This window comes from Mustela nivalis (assembly GCF_964662115.1).
Source record: "Mustela nivalis genome assembly, chromosome: X".
In the NCBI taxonomy this organism is placed as follows: domain Eukaryota; kingdom Metazoa; phylum Chordata; class Mammalia; order Carnivora; family Mustelidae; genus Mustela; species Mustela nivalis.
The window spans coordinates 86,616,532-86,633,475 of NC_139040.1; the positions used below are offsets into that span (position 1 = coordinate 86,616,532).

General features: G+C 42.1%; 1 long non-coding RNA gene across 1 annotated transcript in view; it reads right to left on the reverse strand.

Annotated features, from left to right (window-relative positions):
* LOC309856379 overlaps nt 1–16,704 on the reverse strand; it is a 182,926-nt gene extending 166,222 nt beyond the window's left edge. Inside the window, exon 1 of the long non-coding RNA XR_014307164.1 lies at nt 16,603–16,704. This is a non-coding gene — a long non-coding RNA (uncharacterized lncRNA). The remainder of the gene's footprint in view (nt 1–16,602) is intronic.
* Nucleotides 16,705–16,944: the final 240 nt, after the last annotated feature.

The following is a 16,944-nucleotide window of genomic DNA, read 5'->3' on the forward strand; positions in this document are numbered from 1 at the left end:
GCAGTGGTGGCAGACATAGGAAAAGTATTTGGTTATAGGCTAGTGGTAGTGAAAGTAATGATAATAGTGATAAAGGGGGCAGTGATATCAGTAAGAGAAGTTTCAGCCTCATAAACAAGTTTCTGAGGGTGTTCTTTAGTAAACTATTCTCTTCTGTTCTCCAGGCTGCCATAATCTGTGTACAGCCATCTCTAACTTGCTTGGTTGATCCCCATATCATATCCTCCCACTTGACTGGACACAAGCTTCAAGAACAGTATAGAGAGTCTTGTTGCAGCTCACAGGGTGTGGGAGAGAACTGAGGTACCTCAGTAATATATGGGGCTTGATGGCTTTGCTAGGCCCACTGGTTTCTAGGACCTCTGAGGCCTTCCTTGGTGCAAACACTTTGGAGATGTCATATAACCTGGAGACCCTGGGTCCCTAGTCAATTTACCCCAGTACTTCTAAGAACATAGGGTAGGGTCCTAACAACTCTCTGAGGCTGAATTCTTTACAAGTATTTGGAAACTCTTGGTGGACCTCATTATCTAGAGTGGTCTAACAGCTTAGCAGAGACCAACTGCTTGGGGGACCTCAACCTCCTGAGAGAGTCCAAGTACTATGCTAAGTCTGAGAATTTGGTGAGGTCTGAGTATCTGACAGGGTTCTAATTCTTCAGAGATCTGGAGCTCCATGCATGGCCCCAGCAACTTGCAGGCTTCCAACAACTAAGAGGCCCCAAGTACCCAGTGAGGTAGTACTTGATGAAGCCCTAGCACCCCAGAGTTCATGGTAATCTTTGGGGTCAAAGCACATTTGAGACCCTTAGCACCATGTGGGTCTCAGGCCTATCTTGGGTCTCAAACAACTCCTGGGGCCCAAGTCCTTCAAGGGATTACGGTAACCCCCAAGGCTTCAGCAGCTCTCATGGCTGGAGTAATTCTCAAAAACTGGAGCAGCTCTCCAAGTCAAAGCACTCCTATGAGCCCAAGTAGCTCTGAGAATCCTAATATTTTGCAAGGTTTGGGCACCTCAGAGACTCCAAGCCCTTCCTGGGGCCTGAGAAACTGGGATGCCCTTAACACTTTCTGTGAGTCAAGCATATCCATAGGCCCTAACATCTTAAGGGACACAAGCATATGCAAACGTCCAAGTATATCAAGTGATTCTAGCACCTCAGGGGCTACCAGCACTTCTGAGATCCCTAGTGTATTGTCAGCTGAGATTACCTCAAAAGGTCCCAGTAGTTTGAGACTCTCAGGTTTCTAGGATCCAAGGATCTATAAGGCCCCCCAAATCTCAAGTTACTGAGCATCTTTGAGGCCCCAAAGATCTTAAAGTCTCCCAGCATCTTTGAGGCTCCCACCAACTCAAAGACCCCAGAATCTCTGAGACCTCAAGTCCCTTTAAGGCCCTTAGTATGTTGGATGTTCCAAATACCTCAAAGTCAGTATCTCAAAGGCACTAAACACTTCAAAAGTCCTAAGTATCTTAGAGGCCCCAAGTACCTCAAATGTTCCTACCACCTTAGAAGACCCTGGCACACCAAAAGCCCTAAGGATGTCTGAAGTGTTTGCCACCTAAAGACCCTCAGCAACTCAGATGACACAGGCATGTTGAAGGTCTGAAGTACCTGGAAGTTTCCAAATACTCCCAAATCTTCCAATATATTGAAGCCCCTGATTATATCTGAGGCTCCAAGTACCTCAAAGGCTCCTGAAATCTCAAAGGAACCCAGAACATCAGAGAGCCATAGCTCCTCAGAGGGCTCAAGCATCTCTCAGAAACAAAGAATTTCAAAGGCCCAGAGTACCTGGAGGGCCCAGAATTCTCAAGTTCCCCAAACAACACCAAACTGCAGAAGAGCTTCAAAACAGGTCTCCTAACTGTGATGCTAGGCATCATTTTCATTATGGGCACCTTTGCTATAGAGACCCTCATTTGGGAAGTTCTGCAGAAGTTAGAGGTGCAGTTGAGGAAGGAGTATATAGTATTTGGGAAACTTATAAAGGTAATTACCCCAGAGTTTATATGTCAGAAGTAACCTGGGATATAAACCAGTGAACCGTTAAAGTCCATTAGCCTATGCATTCTTCAGAGATCAAGAGTCAACTGGGAAATGAGCAAAATAGAAATTTTATAATTTGTATCAAAAGTCTATGACAGAAATATCTGAAAGTGGCCATCATAATGCAGTGTAGCTGTGAAATTGATGGAAGCAAAGGCCAAGGTCAAAGCCAAAGCAATGACTGAAGTCCGACTAAACCCATGACAGAGTTAAACCCCTGAACAGAGTTTAAACAATTTCTAATTTGCTTCTTGTTTTAGTGCTAGTACCATCAGGGGAGCATCATGCAGGTATGAAAGCATAACTCATATTCTATACCTAATAAGGGGCAAACAAAAGAGCCACAGGGCAATGGGTGTTACTGGCATCAGATGGAAAAGGAGAAGATGAAAAAAGAATGTATGAGATATTGAAGTTTGCAATTTTATGTGTTTGTTACCCTAAGATTTAATTTTACAATGAATGATGTAACTTTATTACCTTTTAATTGCTGAAGGTTCAGTTTATAAGTAAGATTTTGGCTAAAGTGCAGAATATTTTATTAATAAGTTTTGGGTATTGAATTTGCTTTTTCCTCTTAAAATTCTAAAAAAAGTATTATAGCATTGAAAAAAATAAGAATTTTTTAACATATTTTATGACAAAAAAATCATAGGATGTAAGGAGACTTCTATTCAAATGTAGAATGGACTCACAATGAAATTATGAGACCTTACATGAGGAAAAAAATCTTATCTACATAGGTCTTCCTACATTCATAGCAATTAATGCAATTAATGTATAAAAGTTGAAATTTTAAGTGCCAAATGCTGCACCTAGGCTTGGTGCACAGGGTGGCAGCTATACTCTGTGCCCAACCTCCACGAAGAGCCCAACCACCACACCCCAACAAGACATGCACCCCCAGCCACTGTCACACCTCAGGACACTGCAAGGCTTTGGGGGATCTGACATAGGAATAGTGGCCCTCTGTAAATTTTGCTAAAACTTCCATATCACCCACAAGTTCCCTGCAGGCATGCCCCCTTAGAGCTGGCCTATCTGGGACCCATTGACACCACAGAGAGCAAACATAGCCAACAACAAACATAGAGGCAGTCCTTTCTGGACTGAAAGGAAAAGTGACTCACACACATAGGATACTCTCCTGAAGTGCCAGATTCTGGTGAACAGGAGATGCTGTAGTAAAGGACACTCCAGGACCTCCTCTTCTTAATGTCACTACTTTCAAGAGCAGAAGTCATACCTATATTTTCTAAAACACAGAAACAGACACAGAGAGACAGACAAAATTAGGAGACAGCGAAATTTATTCCAGATGAAAGAACAGAACAAGGCCATGGCCAGAGATCTAACTGAAACAGATTTAAGTGACATGCCTGATAGAGAATAGAAGGCAATTATCATAAGGATACTTCCTGGACTTGAGAAAAAAGTGTAAGACATGAGTGAGTCCCTCAATACGGAGATAAGGAATAACATAGCAGAGAAAAAGGGCACAATAAATGAAATGAGAAACAAACTTGATGGAATAAACAGGGGATGTAAGATAAAGAGGAAAGAATTAGTGACCTGGAAGACAGAGTAATGGAACATAATTAAGCTGGAAAAAAGAGAGAGAAAAGAATTACGAAAATAAGAATAGACTTAGGGAACTTGGTGACTCCATCTAGTGTAACAACTTTTGGATTATAGGAGGCCCAGAAAAAGAGAGTGAGAAGGGGGCAGAAAAAATTATTTGAAGAAATAATAGTTTAAAACTGCTCAAATCTGGGAAAAGAAAAGATAGAAAGATCCACAATGCACAGAGAACCCTCCAAAAATCAACAAAAGCAGACCTACGCCAAGACATATAATAAAGGGGACAATACAACCAGAACATATAACAACTATATTTATTCATCTAACATAGGAACATGCAAATACATAAAATAATTAAAAATAAACATAAAGGACCTAATAAATAGGAATACAATAATGGTAAGGTACTTTAACATCCTGCTTACATCAGTGGACAGATCACCTAAACAAAAAAATCAAAAAGGATATAATGGCTATGAATGACTTATTAGAACAGGTGGATTTAATAGGTATATTCAGAACATTCTATCCTAAAACAGAAGAATACATCCTCTTTTCAAACACAGGGAACATTCTCCAGAATAGATGACATATTAGCCAGAAAAATAAGCCTCAACAAATTCAAGAAGATTGAAATCATACTAAGCATATTTTCTGACCACACTCTATGAAACTACAAGTCAACCACAAAAAAACAATATGAAAAGAGCACAAATACTTGGAGGTCAAGTAACGAGCTATGAATCAATGAATGGGTCAAAAGTAAATCAAAGAAGAAATTTTAAATGCACATGGAAAAATGAAAATGAAACACGAGAATCTAAAACCTCTAGGATACAGCAAAAGAAGTTATAAGAGGGAAGTTTATAGCAATATAGTTCCACCTCAAGAAGCAAGAAAAATCTCAAATGAATAACCTAACCTTACATCTAAAGGAGCTAGAAGAAGGAGACAAAATAACATGAAACTAGGACAAGGAAGGAAATCATAAAGACTAGAGCAGAAATAAATGATATACAAACTAAAAACCATTGAACAGATCAATGAAACCAGAAGTGGGTTCCTTGAAAATGTCAATAAAATTGCTAAAACTCTGACTAGACTTATCAAGAAAAAAATGACTCAAACAAAGGAAATCACACACGAGAGAAGTAATAACCAACACAAAAGAAATACAAACACTTGGAAGAGAATATTATGAAAGAATCATATGCCAACAAATTAAACAACCTAAATAAGATGGAGAAATTCCTAGAAACACATAAACTAGCAAAACTGAAATAAGAAGAAATGGAAATTTTGAACAGACTGATAACCAGTAAATGAAATAAATCACTAATATTAAAAAAAAAAAAAAAAAACTCTGGGGCGCCTGGGTGGCTCAGTGGGTTAAAGCCTCTGCCTTCACCTCAGGTCATGATCCCAGGGTCCTGGTATAGAGCCCCACATCAGGCTCTCTGCTCAGTGGCGAGCCTGCTTCCCCCCTTTCACTCTGCCTGCCTTTCTGCCTACTTGTGATCTCTCCCTGTCAAATAAATAAATAAAATCTAAAAAAAAACCCCAACTCCTTGGGGTTCCTGTGGGGTTCAGTCAGTTAAGCATCTGACTTCAACTCAGGTCATGATCTCAGGGTCCTGGGATAGAGCCCCACATTGGGCTTCACACATTAATTAATTAATTAATTAATTAAATGTAACGAACAAACAAACCTCCTTGCAGAGGAAAGTCCAGAACCAGATAGCTTTGCAGGTGAATTCTACCACACACTTAAAGCAGAATTAGAACTTATTCTTCTCAAACTATTCCCCAAATCACAAAACAATGAAAACAACCAAATTCATTTTGTGAAGCCAACATTACCCTGATACCAAAACCAGATAAAGACACCATCAAAGAATGTCAGGCCAATTCTTATGATGACCACAGATGCAAAAATCCTCAACAAAATATTAGCAAACAAAAGCTAAATATACATTGAAAAAATCATTCACCACAATCAAGTAAGATTATTCCTGGGATTCAAGGATGGTTCAATATTCAAAAACCAATCAATGTGATCATATGTCACATCGATAAGAGAAAAGATAAGAACCATATGATCATTTCAATTGATGCACAAAATTTATTTGACAAAGTACAACATCCATTCAGGATAAAAAAAAAAAAACCTTAAAAGTATATTTAAAGGTTATATATATAAACATAAAAGGACATCTATAAAAATCCCACAGCTAATATCATCCTAAGATCAGGAACAAGACAGGGATTCCACTCATACCACTTTTATTCAGCATAGTACTAGAAGTCCTAGCCACAGCAATCAGATAACAACAACAACAAAAATAAATAAAAGGCATCTAAATCAGAAACAAAGAAGTAAAACTTTCACTATTTGCAGATGTCATGATACTATATATAGGAAACCTGAACAACTCCACCAAAAAGTGCCAGAACTGATAAATTAATTCAATAAAGTTGCACGATACAAAATCAATGTACAGAAACCATTTGCCTTGTATAAACTTACAATAAAACAGCATAAAGAGAATTTTTAAAAAAATATTCCATTTACATTTGCGCCCAAAATAATAAGAAACCTAGAAAGAAACCTTACCAAAGAGGAGAAAGATATGTACTCTGGACACTATGAAGCACTGATGAAAGAAACTGAAGATGACACAAAGAAATGGAAAGACATTCCATGCCCATGGATTGGAAGAACAAATATTGTTAAAATGTCTATACTACCCAAATCAATCTACAAACTGAATGCAATTCCTATCAAAATATCAAGAGCATTATTCACAGAACTAGAACAAAAAATCCTAAAATTTCCATTGGACATTGGGGAGGCTATGTGCTTTGGTGAGTGCTGTGAAGTGTGTAAACCTGGCGATTCACAGACCTGTACCCCTGGGGATAAAATTATATGTTTATAAAAAATAAAAAAAATTTTAAAAATGCTAATTCCAGGGGTTAAATAGGGCTCTAAGGTTATAGCTGCGTTATTTATATCTATAATATTGAACATGGAAGTAACCCATGTATCCATCGACTGATGAATGGATAAAGAAGATGCGATATGTACATAAAAGATATATATATATATATATATATGACATCTACATATATATATATAATTCAACCACAAAAAAGAATGAAATCTTGGCATTTGCAATAACATGGATGGAGTTAGAAAGAAGTATGTTAATGAAATCAATCACTCAGAAGAAGTCAAATACCACATAACTCGCTTATATGGGGAATTCAAGAATAAAAAACAGATGAACATAGGGGAAGGGAAGGAGAAATAAAATAGGATAAAAAAAGATAGGGACATAAGCAATACGAACTCTTAATTATAGGGAACTAACTGAGGGTTGTTGGAGGGGAGGTGGGTAGGGGAAAGGGGAAAATGGGTGATAGACATTAGGGTGTGCTCATCACTTATAATGAGCACAGGGTGTTATATGCAACCAACGAATCACTAAATTCTACCCTTGAAACTACTGCTACAGTATATCTTAACTAACTTGAATTCAAAGAAAATCTGAAAAGAAAAAAGAATATTTACAGTCAAGTTTGTAAATCTAATAATCTATAATCACTATATGATTTTTGATTAAATCATTTATGCCATTAAAAAAAAACATGGAAAAGGGGGGGGAAATAGGAGAAACAAATCAATAAACAGCTGTAATTGTAGAGTCACTGGTCACTCTCGACTGGTCACCAGTGTAGAGGGGATAGGAAGATGGGTTAAATAGATGACTGGATACAGGACTGCATTTGCCTTGTAGATAAAAGGGAGATATGAAGAATTATTAAACCATTATATTACACATATGAAATTTTAAAAACTGCATGTAAACAAATTAACAAAAAACTCAAAAACTAAAGTAAACATTGTCAATGTAAACAAAAAAATAAAAAGAGGGTGCCTGGGTGCTCAGATGGTTAAGCAACTGCCTTCAACTCAGGTCATTATCCCGAAGTAGTGGGGTGGAGTCTCATATTGCACATCCCCTGCTCTGCAGGGAGCTTGCTTCTCCCTCACTATGTGCCTATCCCCCAACGTATACTCTCTCTGCCATATAAATAAATAAAATCTTAAATTAATTAATTAATTAAATTAAAATTTTCATGACTTAGTTACCCCATTGTATTAAAAAAATAAATGAAACAAGATGGGATTGGGAGGGAGACAAACCATAAGTGACTCTTAATCTCACAAAACAAACTGAGGGTTGCTGGGGGGAGGGGGTTTGGGAGAAGGGGGTGGGATTATGGACATTGGGGAGGGTATGTGCTTTGGTGAGTGCTGTGAAGTGTGTAAACCTGGTGATTCACAGACCTGTACCCCTGGGGATAAAAATATATGTTTATAAAAAATAAAAAGTTTAAAAAAAAAAAAAAAGAACAAATATTACTAGGCCAGTACTCAATAAAACTGCTAACAATAAAAAAAAAAAAAAAGTATAATGACAAGGAAACCTTGTTCATTTTTTGACCACCAGTTATATGTGAAGCATCAGTCTAGGTTCCAGGGATACTCCGTGGCACACAGTCCTCAGTTCTAAAGAATGTTCTAGATTACACAGGAGAAACAAATATGTAAACTGGCAGTGTGGTAAACACTGTAACAGGGAGTGAGTATGGCATGCCATGAAAATGCAGAAACACTTATGTGACCTGTCTTGAGGGTGGGATGAGAAAGAGGGGACATCACAGGATTCTATGAGAACCCAAGAGATGCTTAAACAAGTTTGGGGGAATTTGGAAAGGGGCAGCAAAGCATTCTGTGAAAATACTGTGTATCGGGTATTTTTGAATACCTAACCCAGCTTGGAGGGAGGGGGCATTGGCAAAGGGAAGGTATATCACGGGGTACTGTAGAAATAGAAAATACACTTAAATCAGCTTGAGAGGACGGCAGGGTTGACAGGGGTGGTTGCAGGAAAAAGGACATTGTGGAGTACTACAGAAATTAAAGAGATGGGACTTTCAGAAAATTCTTGGTGAGATGACAACCTGAGTTCTGAAAATACTCTTGAAGATGGAGAAGGGAGTAGCTGTGGAGGCACTAAAGGCAGTGTGGACATTAGGGCAAAAACAAATTCTCCACTGAACGATTAAGGTTATGTCAAGGGGAAAGTCAAGAAAAAGAAAGAACGTGGGGAAGAGGTGAGCAGAGCTGGAGCCTCAAAGGGTGGGAGCTATGGCTGATTTTAAAGAGAACAAAGATGGTTAATAATAATGAGAATCCTGGAATAATAATTTTAAAAGGCAAACAAGCAGAGACTCTTGGGTAAGTCAGAAGACTCGACCTGTGGCAATTCAGGGCATTTATCTCAGACACTACAGTTTGTTAAGGTGTGCCAGTTGTTTTAAAAGTGTGTGTGTTGGGGGGGGGGGCGCCTGGGTGGCTCAGTGGGTTAAAGCCTCTGCCTTCCGCTCAGGTCATGATCCCAGGGTCCTGGGATGGAGCCCCGCATCGCATCAGGCTCTCTGCTCAGCGGGGAGCCTGCTTCCCCCTCTCTCTCTGCCTACTTGTGATTTCTGTCTGTCAAAAACAAATAAATAAAATCGTTTTTTTAAAAAATGTGTGTGTGTGGAGGGGGAGTTGTATGCATTTCGGGGGGAGAGGGGAGCAGAGTTAGCACTTTGATTCTCTCCTTCAGCCAGAGTAGAGAGTCCAGAGGGCTACCTGGCATGGTGGCCCATGGTGCAGTAAGCATGTGGTATCAAGTTTCCGCCCACCTCCAGGAGCTTTCACACTTTCTCACTTCATTGTACCAAGGAGCTCAATGCTCTTCCAATCTATTCTATCACCAGGGAGTTCTGAATCCTCTACCTCACCCTGCAGCAAGTCTGGAGATTGTAGGAGTCATCCTTCACATTCTTTTCAGCTACAGGCAAAGAACATGGATAAGATGTTCTGGCCACCCCCAAAACCTACCACATCTACCCTTAGAGCTAAACACTGTTGTGAACTAAGTCCTCTAATAGGGAACCTCAAGGAGAGGTGCCTCATCTAGCTTTGTGGGGCTCAGAGGGAGCAGCTATCACACAGAGAAGAGTGGCCAGGGTACCCTCTTTCTTTTGCCTCCAGTCAGTCTTATCCTGTTTCCAGCTGTGTACAAGGTAAAGTCACTGGAGCCCGGGTCCCATAGGACCTGGGACCCACAGGGACCAATAGACATCCCTGGGCCCAGGGACCCATAGACATCAGCCTGCAGACACGAGAGGCTTTAAACGAAAGTGGGAACTATGACACCTCAGCAGCTCCAAATTCACTCAGCAAATAAGAAAAGAGTGAGAACATTCCATGATTCAGGCGGTGTGACAGAAACTGGAGCTGCAGAGAATGAAAAGGCATGATTCTGGCCCCAGAGGAGCCCTGTTTGTCAATGCCACATCCAGAGGTAGATAAGGTATAAATCTGAGGTTCGGATTACTAAGTGACTTTCCTGTCTAGAGCCACAAGGGTGGCAAGTGACAGATCCTGGACAAGACCAAGACCCCACATCTGGCCCCTGCAAATCCAGAGTGCTTTTCCATAGACCACCCTGCTGTCCATGTCTGCTTGCCACTGCACTCACAAGGTCTCTGTCTTCAAAGGAAACACGTAAAGTCCATGGGACAGGTCTCAGTAACCCCAACTGCAGCCTTGAATCCTTTGGGGAATAAGGCTGACTTTCAACTCTCTCCCTTTTATAGAAAAGGGGCTCATACATTTCAGTCAGCTAGTAAGTGGGAGAGATTGCAGAGCAAAGATTATTGAGAATCTCCTCCATACCAGGGGCTTGCCACATATTGCCTCTGCCAGGTCAGTAAGATTACCCCTGTTTCACAGGAAGCTCCAGCTAGCTCAGGGGAAGAAATAATGTCCTTCTAACACCTGCCTGAGTCTATGGTTTCTTTGGCTCTGGTGGGGAATAATCATCCCATTGTCTAAACTGGTTATTTGCACGTGTGGGCCAAGAAGCTCAATTCAGTCAGAGAACCAGTAGTACCCAGTATAGAGTGGGAGTATACTGCAATCTGCACTGTAGAAGAGATGACTGCTGGAATCCTGAAGGCCTCAGGCAGGAGGCTCCACAGGGAGACACAGAGGCTTGGGTGACCTGCCTTAGCCCAGCAAGGAAGCAATTAATGACCCAGACTCATTCCTCCCTGGGCCTGGAGGTTTAGTGTATCTCCCACTCCTTTGCACCCCCCAACAACACACTACATTGGTGCTGCAAAGAGTTAATCTTCATTTGATTAAGCAAAAGATGAGCAAGGGTGGGATTTCCGGTGGCTGTGAGAAGAATGACAGGGCTAAGGGAGAGGGAGGGAAAGGAGCTTCTGGAAGGTGGTGAGAAAAAGAGAATATTCATTGTTTCATTTACATAAATTCTTTGAGCTTTGAGCAGTACCTAGAGGGGACACAAGCTGGGAACCTCTTGCTGTGTAAGTCAGCAACCTAAGCTGGCCCTATCCCTGAAGAGGTTCCACACAGTGAGTGGAAAAGCTGCAGTTTCAGTTGCCAGAATGCCTCTGAAGTAGATTGAGTTTCTGGGTCCTAGAATACTCCAGTTGTTTAGGGGACTCAGGAATAGAGAGCTCAAAAGTCCCCAGTGCATAGCAAGAGTGGCAGCTGCCATTTCCTGAGTGCCTAAATCATGCCAGGAACTTTGATGTTTGTTTTCGTACATTGTCTCTAATGTTTGCAACTGACCGGCAAGGTAGGCACCACCAGGCCAAGTTTATGGAGGAGGAAACTCAGGGTCAGATATCAGAAGCAAGTTGCTAGGATCACCTGGTTGGCCAGTGACAGCCTTGGACATGAAGCCAGGGCCAGGGCCAAGCAAGTCTGAAGCCCACACTACTATAGTAAAACAACAGAATGCATCACCAGGGCACCTGGGGCTCCACCCAGCCTTGGGGAAGTCCTCTGTCTTCTACCTCCACCACAACCCAGGGTAAAAGTGAGAAGGAGCATGCTGGGGTGGGGTGAGGAGGCATGGGAAAATAAGGTTAATAAGCCATTTGGGGATTACCTGTGGATATTCCTTTACTCTGAATTAATGTGGCCCCAATTGCTAGGCATCTTTCAAGAGCTGCTGTGTGTAGAATGAATATTTCCTTCCAAGACAAATGTATCCTTCTCCATCACAATACGTTGCTCAGAAACATCCCACCCTGAGCATGCCATCAATCCTCAGATTCCCAGGTCCTGGTTGTCACCCAGTGAACCAACCAAACTGCAACCTTTCTGGGCCTGCAATATTGCTGGCTGATGCTGTTTCCAATCCAGAAGGTACGATGGGTCACCGGAACTCTACCTTGAGCAGATTAGAGTGCCTGGGATAAGATACAAGCAGCAAGCAGTTGGCTATCTGCCCATGCAAGAAGACAGGCTGGAGGGTGAGTCTTCCTTGAGATCCGTGTTGTGGCCATGGCCCCAGCAGTCAGGTGACGAGCAGACCACGGACATGGTGAAAGACATGAAAGATATGGATTCTGCCTGGGTTCTCATTCACCTCGTGAGGTGGGTAGGGGCCAGGATCCCTCTGTCTCCTTCTTTTGGCAGAAGCAAAGAATTCCAGTCTTCTGAAGGGAATTATTTTGAAAGCAGTGGTGGTGGTGGAGAAGGGTGATTGCTATGAAGATGTACTGAGACCTATATACAGGTTACTCCAGGGATTGTGAGCCATGAAACCATTAAACATCAAAGAGCTAATGGAATTTCTTTGAAAATCTGTGTGAGGAGCTTGCACAAAGGAAGGTCTCAACTCAGTCAAAGCTATATAGAAGAATAGCTCTGGAACAATCCAGGGCTTGCAGAACAGATTTTGGGAAGGAAAGTAGACTCTAGGTTTGTACTGCTCATCACTTAACAGACATAAAACTCATACAGGGTGGTTTGAAGGGGAGGGTAGAGCCCATAAGCTGCTGGTGAAAATCAGGCCCAGTTCTTGACTGGTCAACCTCTGCCTCAGTTCCTTGTGACAAATGACACCCTTGCAGATATTATCTCAAAGTGGGCAACCTATGAGAAGTGCCTGAAACCCCTCCTATAACTATGACCAAGGAGGCCCTTGGATTCATTCTCGGCCTTTAAAGTTTCAAAAATAACCAGGCCTGTGTTATTTTGGATGTTGTGATTGTCTAACAATTCATCCATTTGCTCATTTGACACACATTTACAAAGGTCTATTTGTGCTAGTCACAGTTCCAGTCACCTGGGATACATATATGAACAAATCACAAGCTCTTTTGAGGGGGATAAAAAAAACAAACAAAAAACAACAACCCAGAAAATAAAAGGTAAACCTTTTAAATAACAAATTAGGCAGTACCTAAGAAGGTGATGCTTAACTCTTGTTTGCAGGGGTGCAGGGCGGGGGGTAGTTGTAAGCTCACACAGAACAAGGTAAAGGTGGATTAGAAATGTCAGGAAAGAAAGGAATCATTAAGTTCTCCTAAAGGGTAGGCAGTGTGGATGGCAGGATGGAAAGAAATGAAAAAGTTGAGGGTGTCCACCTTGCTGATATATAAAGGAAGTTTTGTTCCTAGCAGAAGGACCAGTTAGTGCAAAGGCTCCAAAGCCCAGGAGTGTTTAAGCACATTTGAGGAAGGGTGGACAGCCCAGTGTGGCTGCTGTGGAATGAGCAAAAAAGACAAGTCGGATATGAGGTCAGAGATTAAATCCCACATTATGTGGGGGCTAGTAGGCCATTTTAAGGAACTTGGCTCTTGTTTGCAGTAGAATGTGGGGGGGTGGTGCAGAGGATGGGGATAGTGAGGGGGGACTGAGCAGAGGAGTGGCACAATCTCACTTATCTTTTGACTACTTACTATGTTAAGAATAGAGTGAAAACAGGCAAGGGTGGGAGCAGGAACACCTGGTAAGAAGCTATTGCTGAAAGTCAGGCTAGAGATGATGGTGGTTTGGATCATCTACAGGTAACAGTAGATATGGTGACAGCTGCTCAGTTTCTGGATACAGTTTGAGGTTGATATAACAGAATTCCTGATGGTTTGGATGTGGAGTGTCAGAGAGGAAGGAGTCAACGCTGACTCCAGGGTTTGGGGTGGGGTTGTTTTGCTTTGTTTTTGGGGGGGAGGGGTTGTTTTTGTTTGTTTGTTTGTTTGTTTGTTTGTTTTTCCTGAGCAAGGAGTAGGATGGAATGTCTGTCAACTGATAACTGGCTGTGGCTGGAACAGGTTTTATAGTTGGAAGAGAGAATCAGGTATTCAGATCTGGACATGTTGAATTAAGATGTCTCTTGGACATTCAATATGAATTGAATAGGCAGTTGTATAGAATTTGGTTGTATAGAAGTCAGGAATTTGGCTGAAAAGTTGTGCCTAAGATGTACAGAAGGCATTTAAAAGCCATTACACTATATGAGATCAGTTAGGGAGTGAGTGCACATAAGGAAAAGCAGAAGATCATGGACAGAGACCTGTAGCATAAAGGGATCAGGGGGAAGAGGAGACGCTGACTGAGAAGGCTAAGAAGTTCCACCAGCACTGTAGACCAAGAATGTAGTGTCCCAGGAGCCACGTGAAGCAAAGTATATGAAGGGAGAGTCAGTGGTCCACTATGCTCAAAGTGCTGACACCAGATGAGATAAGAGAAGTGAGAATTGACCGTTGGATTTAGCAATGCATAGGCCTCTGGTGACCTTGATGAGAGCAGCTTCATTGGAAGGTTTGGGTGATAGGGCCTGCTTTGGACAGGTTTAAGAGACAATGGGAGGTGCTGCAAAGGGGAGCAAAGAAATTGGCCAGCATCTGGTGGGGGAAGAGAGAGTTAAGAAAAGAATTACTTCAGATGGGAGAAATAGTATTGTGCTGGAGGGAAGTATGCAGCAGAGAGGAGGGGAAATCAACAGCACAGGGACCAGACAGAATTGCTGGAGCAGTAACTTTGAGTAGGCAGGAGGGCACTTGGACCTTGGAAAAAGAGCAGGACTAGAACATGCACAAGGAGTTGCAAATCATGTAGTTACCAGATTGGGTATAGGTCAGCTACACTTGCTGCCCCCACTGAACTCCTCTAGCTGAAGTCAGGCACCTGCCTATTTGTTGAGCCTCCATGTCTGCTGAGCATCTATTATGTACCAGGCATACTTCAGAGCACCTTGGTAACACTTAATACTCCAAACAACTCAATAATGTGGGTTATATTGTGATCCCCATTTTATAAGCTAGAGATGTGCTGCAGAAGCTGTTCAGATGGGTTGGTCGAGGGTACTCAGCAAACAACTGGGGGAGTAAAGTTTTGACCCCAAACAGTCTGACTCTCAAGGCAGTCTTATAAACACAGGTCCAAACCTGCTGGCAAGTCAGAGTGTGGAAGTACTCTTGCTTCCTCTTACATTGTTATGAAGCCTCCCCACTGAACAAATCACAGCTACTTGGAATGACCACCTGAGAGCCACAGTCTCTATGTGTGAGCACTTGCCTCAGTTTCCTATATGACACAGCTGGAGCTCTATTCAGTGCTGGAGGTACATCCTAAGCATGGGGCTGAGTAGCAGAGCCCCTGTGATCTTGACTTGCTTAAACCAGACCCCTCCTCTGAAGGCTGGCCCAGCTCCAAGTGGAACAGACACCCCAGAACCACAGAACTCACCTCTCCTTGATTTGAGAACATCCTTACCACCTGAAGATCTGTTTTATGACCAAGCCAGGATAGCAGTTCTCTGGGGACCTTGACAACTCTGATCAAACTAAAAGGCCACTGTGTCATTCAGAACACTATCCTTTGGTCACACACACACACACACACGTACACACACACCATCTGTTTGTTCTTGGTTGGGCTTCCTTCAGTTGGTTTCATTCTGAAGTCTTCCTATTCCCTACTAAACTTGTCTAGTAAACAATCCCATCTGATATGACCCCAAGGAATGAGCTTCACAGTGAGGCGAAACCTTATCTGTAAAGTAAGCCTGAGACTAGATAAAACTTTCACAGGATTGGGTCTCGGGTCACAGGGTCTGAGCCTATCCCAGGAAAAGAATAATCATATGGCTAATCTAAGCCATTGAGAATGAATTCAAACTCCACGAGAAAAAAAGAACAGAGGAAAAAGAGAGGGTACTGGGGCCATCAGAGACCCAGATTTGGAGGGCGGTTAATTTTATAGATGAGTTCCTTCAAGGCACACACACACACACACACACACACACACACACACACACACACACACGCTCCGAGAGCCCTGACCCAGAAATGGCAATCAAGGCCTTGAAGGCACCCAGTTCTCTGCAAATGGACATTTTGTATTGTTTTACTCTGTTTTCCCGACAGACAAAGGCTGCTTCAGTTAACATGCTTGAAACTGTATCCTTCTTTTCAGAGACAAGCTTCTCCAAGATGTCTCCCATCCCTGCTGCAGGGACTACAGTAAAGACTGCCATTGAGCTGGTCCTCAGGCATCACTGGCCCATGTTGGGGTGGAGTGGGGGGCAGCAGCCACCAGAGTTACGTAATCAACATTTCTGAAGTCCTAGTAAGATAAACAAGTGCTGGACACCAATGGATCAACAGCTGAGGTAAACTATGCAAGGCCAGTGGAAACATGCTGGCCCCAAACCCAAGGTTTCTACTTGGGGACCTAGTTGAAGTTACCTATCTTGTACATCACCAAAAACACAAACAATGCCTCTTGCTTTATAGACATGCTGTGGAAAATAAATCACCTGATGATCTCCACAAAGCTCCTAGACTGCTGCTTCTCAAACTGTCTGTGGTGAAGGATGAGTATTTTCTTTTACCCCAAGTCAGTCACTCATGGATCAATACATTTGTATAACACAAGGAAAGTAAGTTAATAGAAATAAGAAAAATAGCAAAGACACACAAAATACAAGCCCTGATTTTGTTAACATCATAGAGACTCTTGCCATCATAAATACAATGATGCTATAAGAACTTTCTAAACATGTACTCTCAAATTATGTACTTACCACAGATCGGTAACACACTTTTGCAAAGCAGCAAGTGTCCACGGACTGCACGTTCATCCCTTCAGTTCTGGCACAGTGCCTGGCCCATCAGAGACATCCAATCAGTGGTTGCTATGGCAAGGGAATTATTACAAAATATGGTCCTTATCATGAAGGAGATTAAATAACAAGAAATCACAAGTAAAAAGAAGAAGAAATACCAAGTGATTCGCTTGCTGACAGAGTGTCAAGAGAGTTGTTTGCCCAAGAAGGAGTATAGGAGTTCAAAAAGAAGATATCTCAGTAGTCAAGACTTCCGCTGGGCCTTGACAGTCAAGGAAGGATGGAACTTACTTTGTAGCT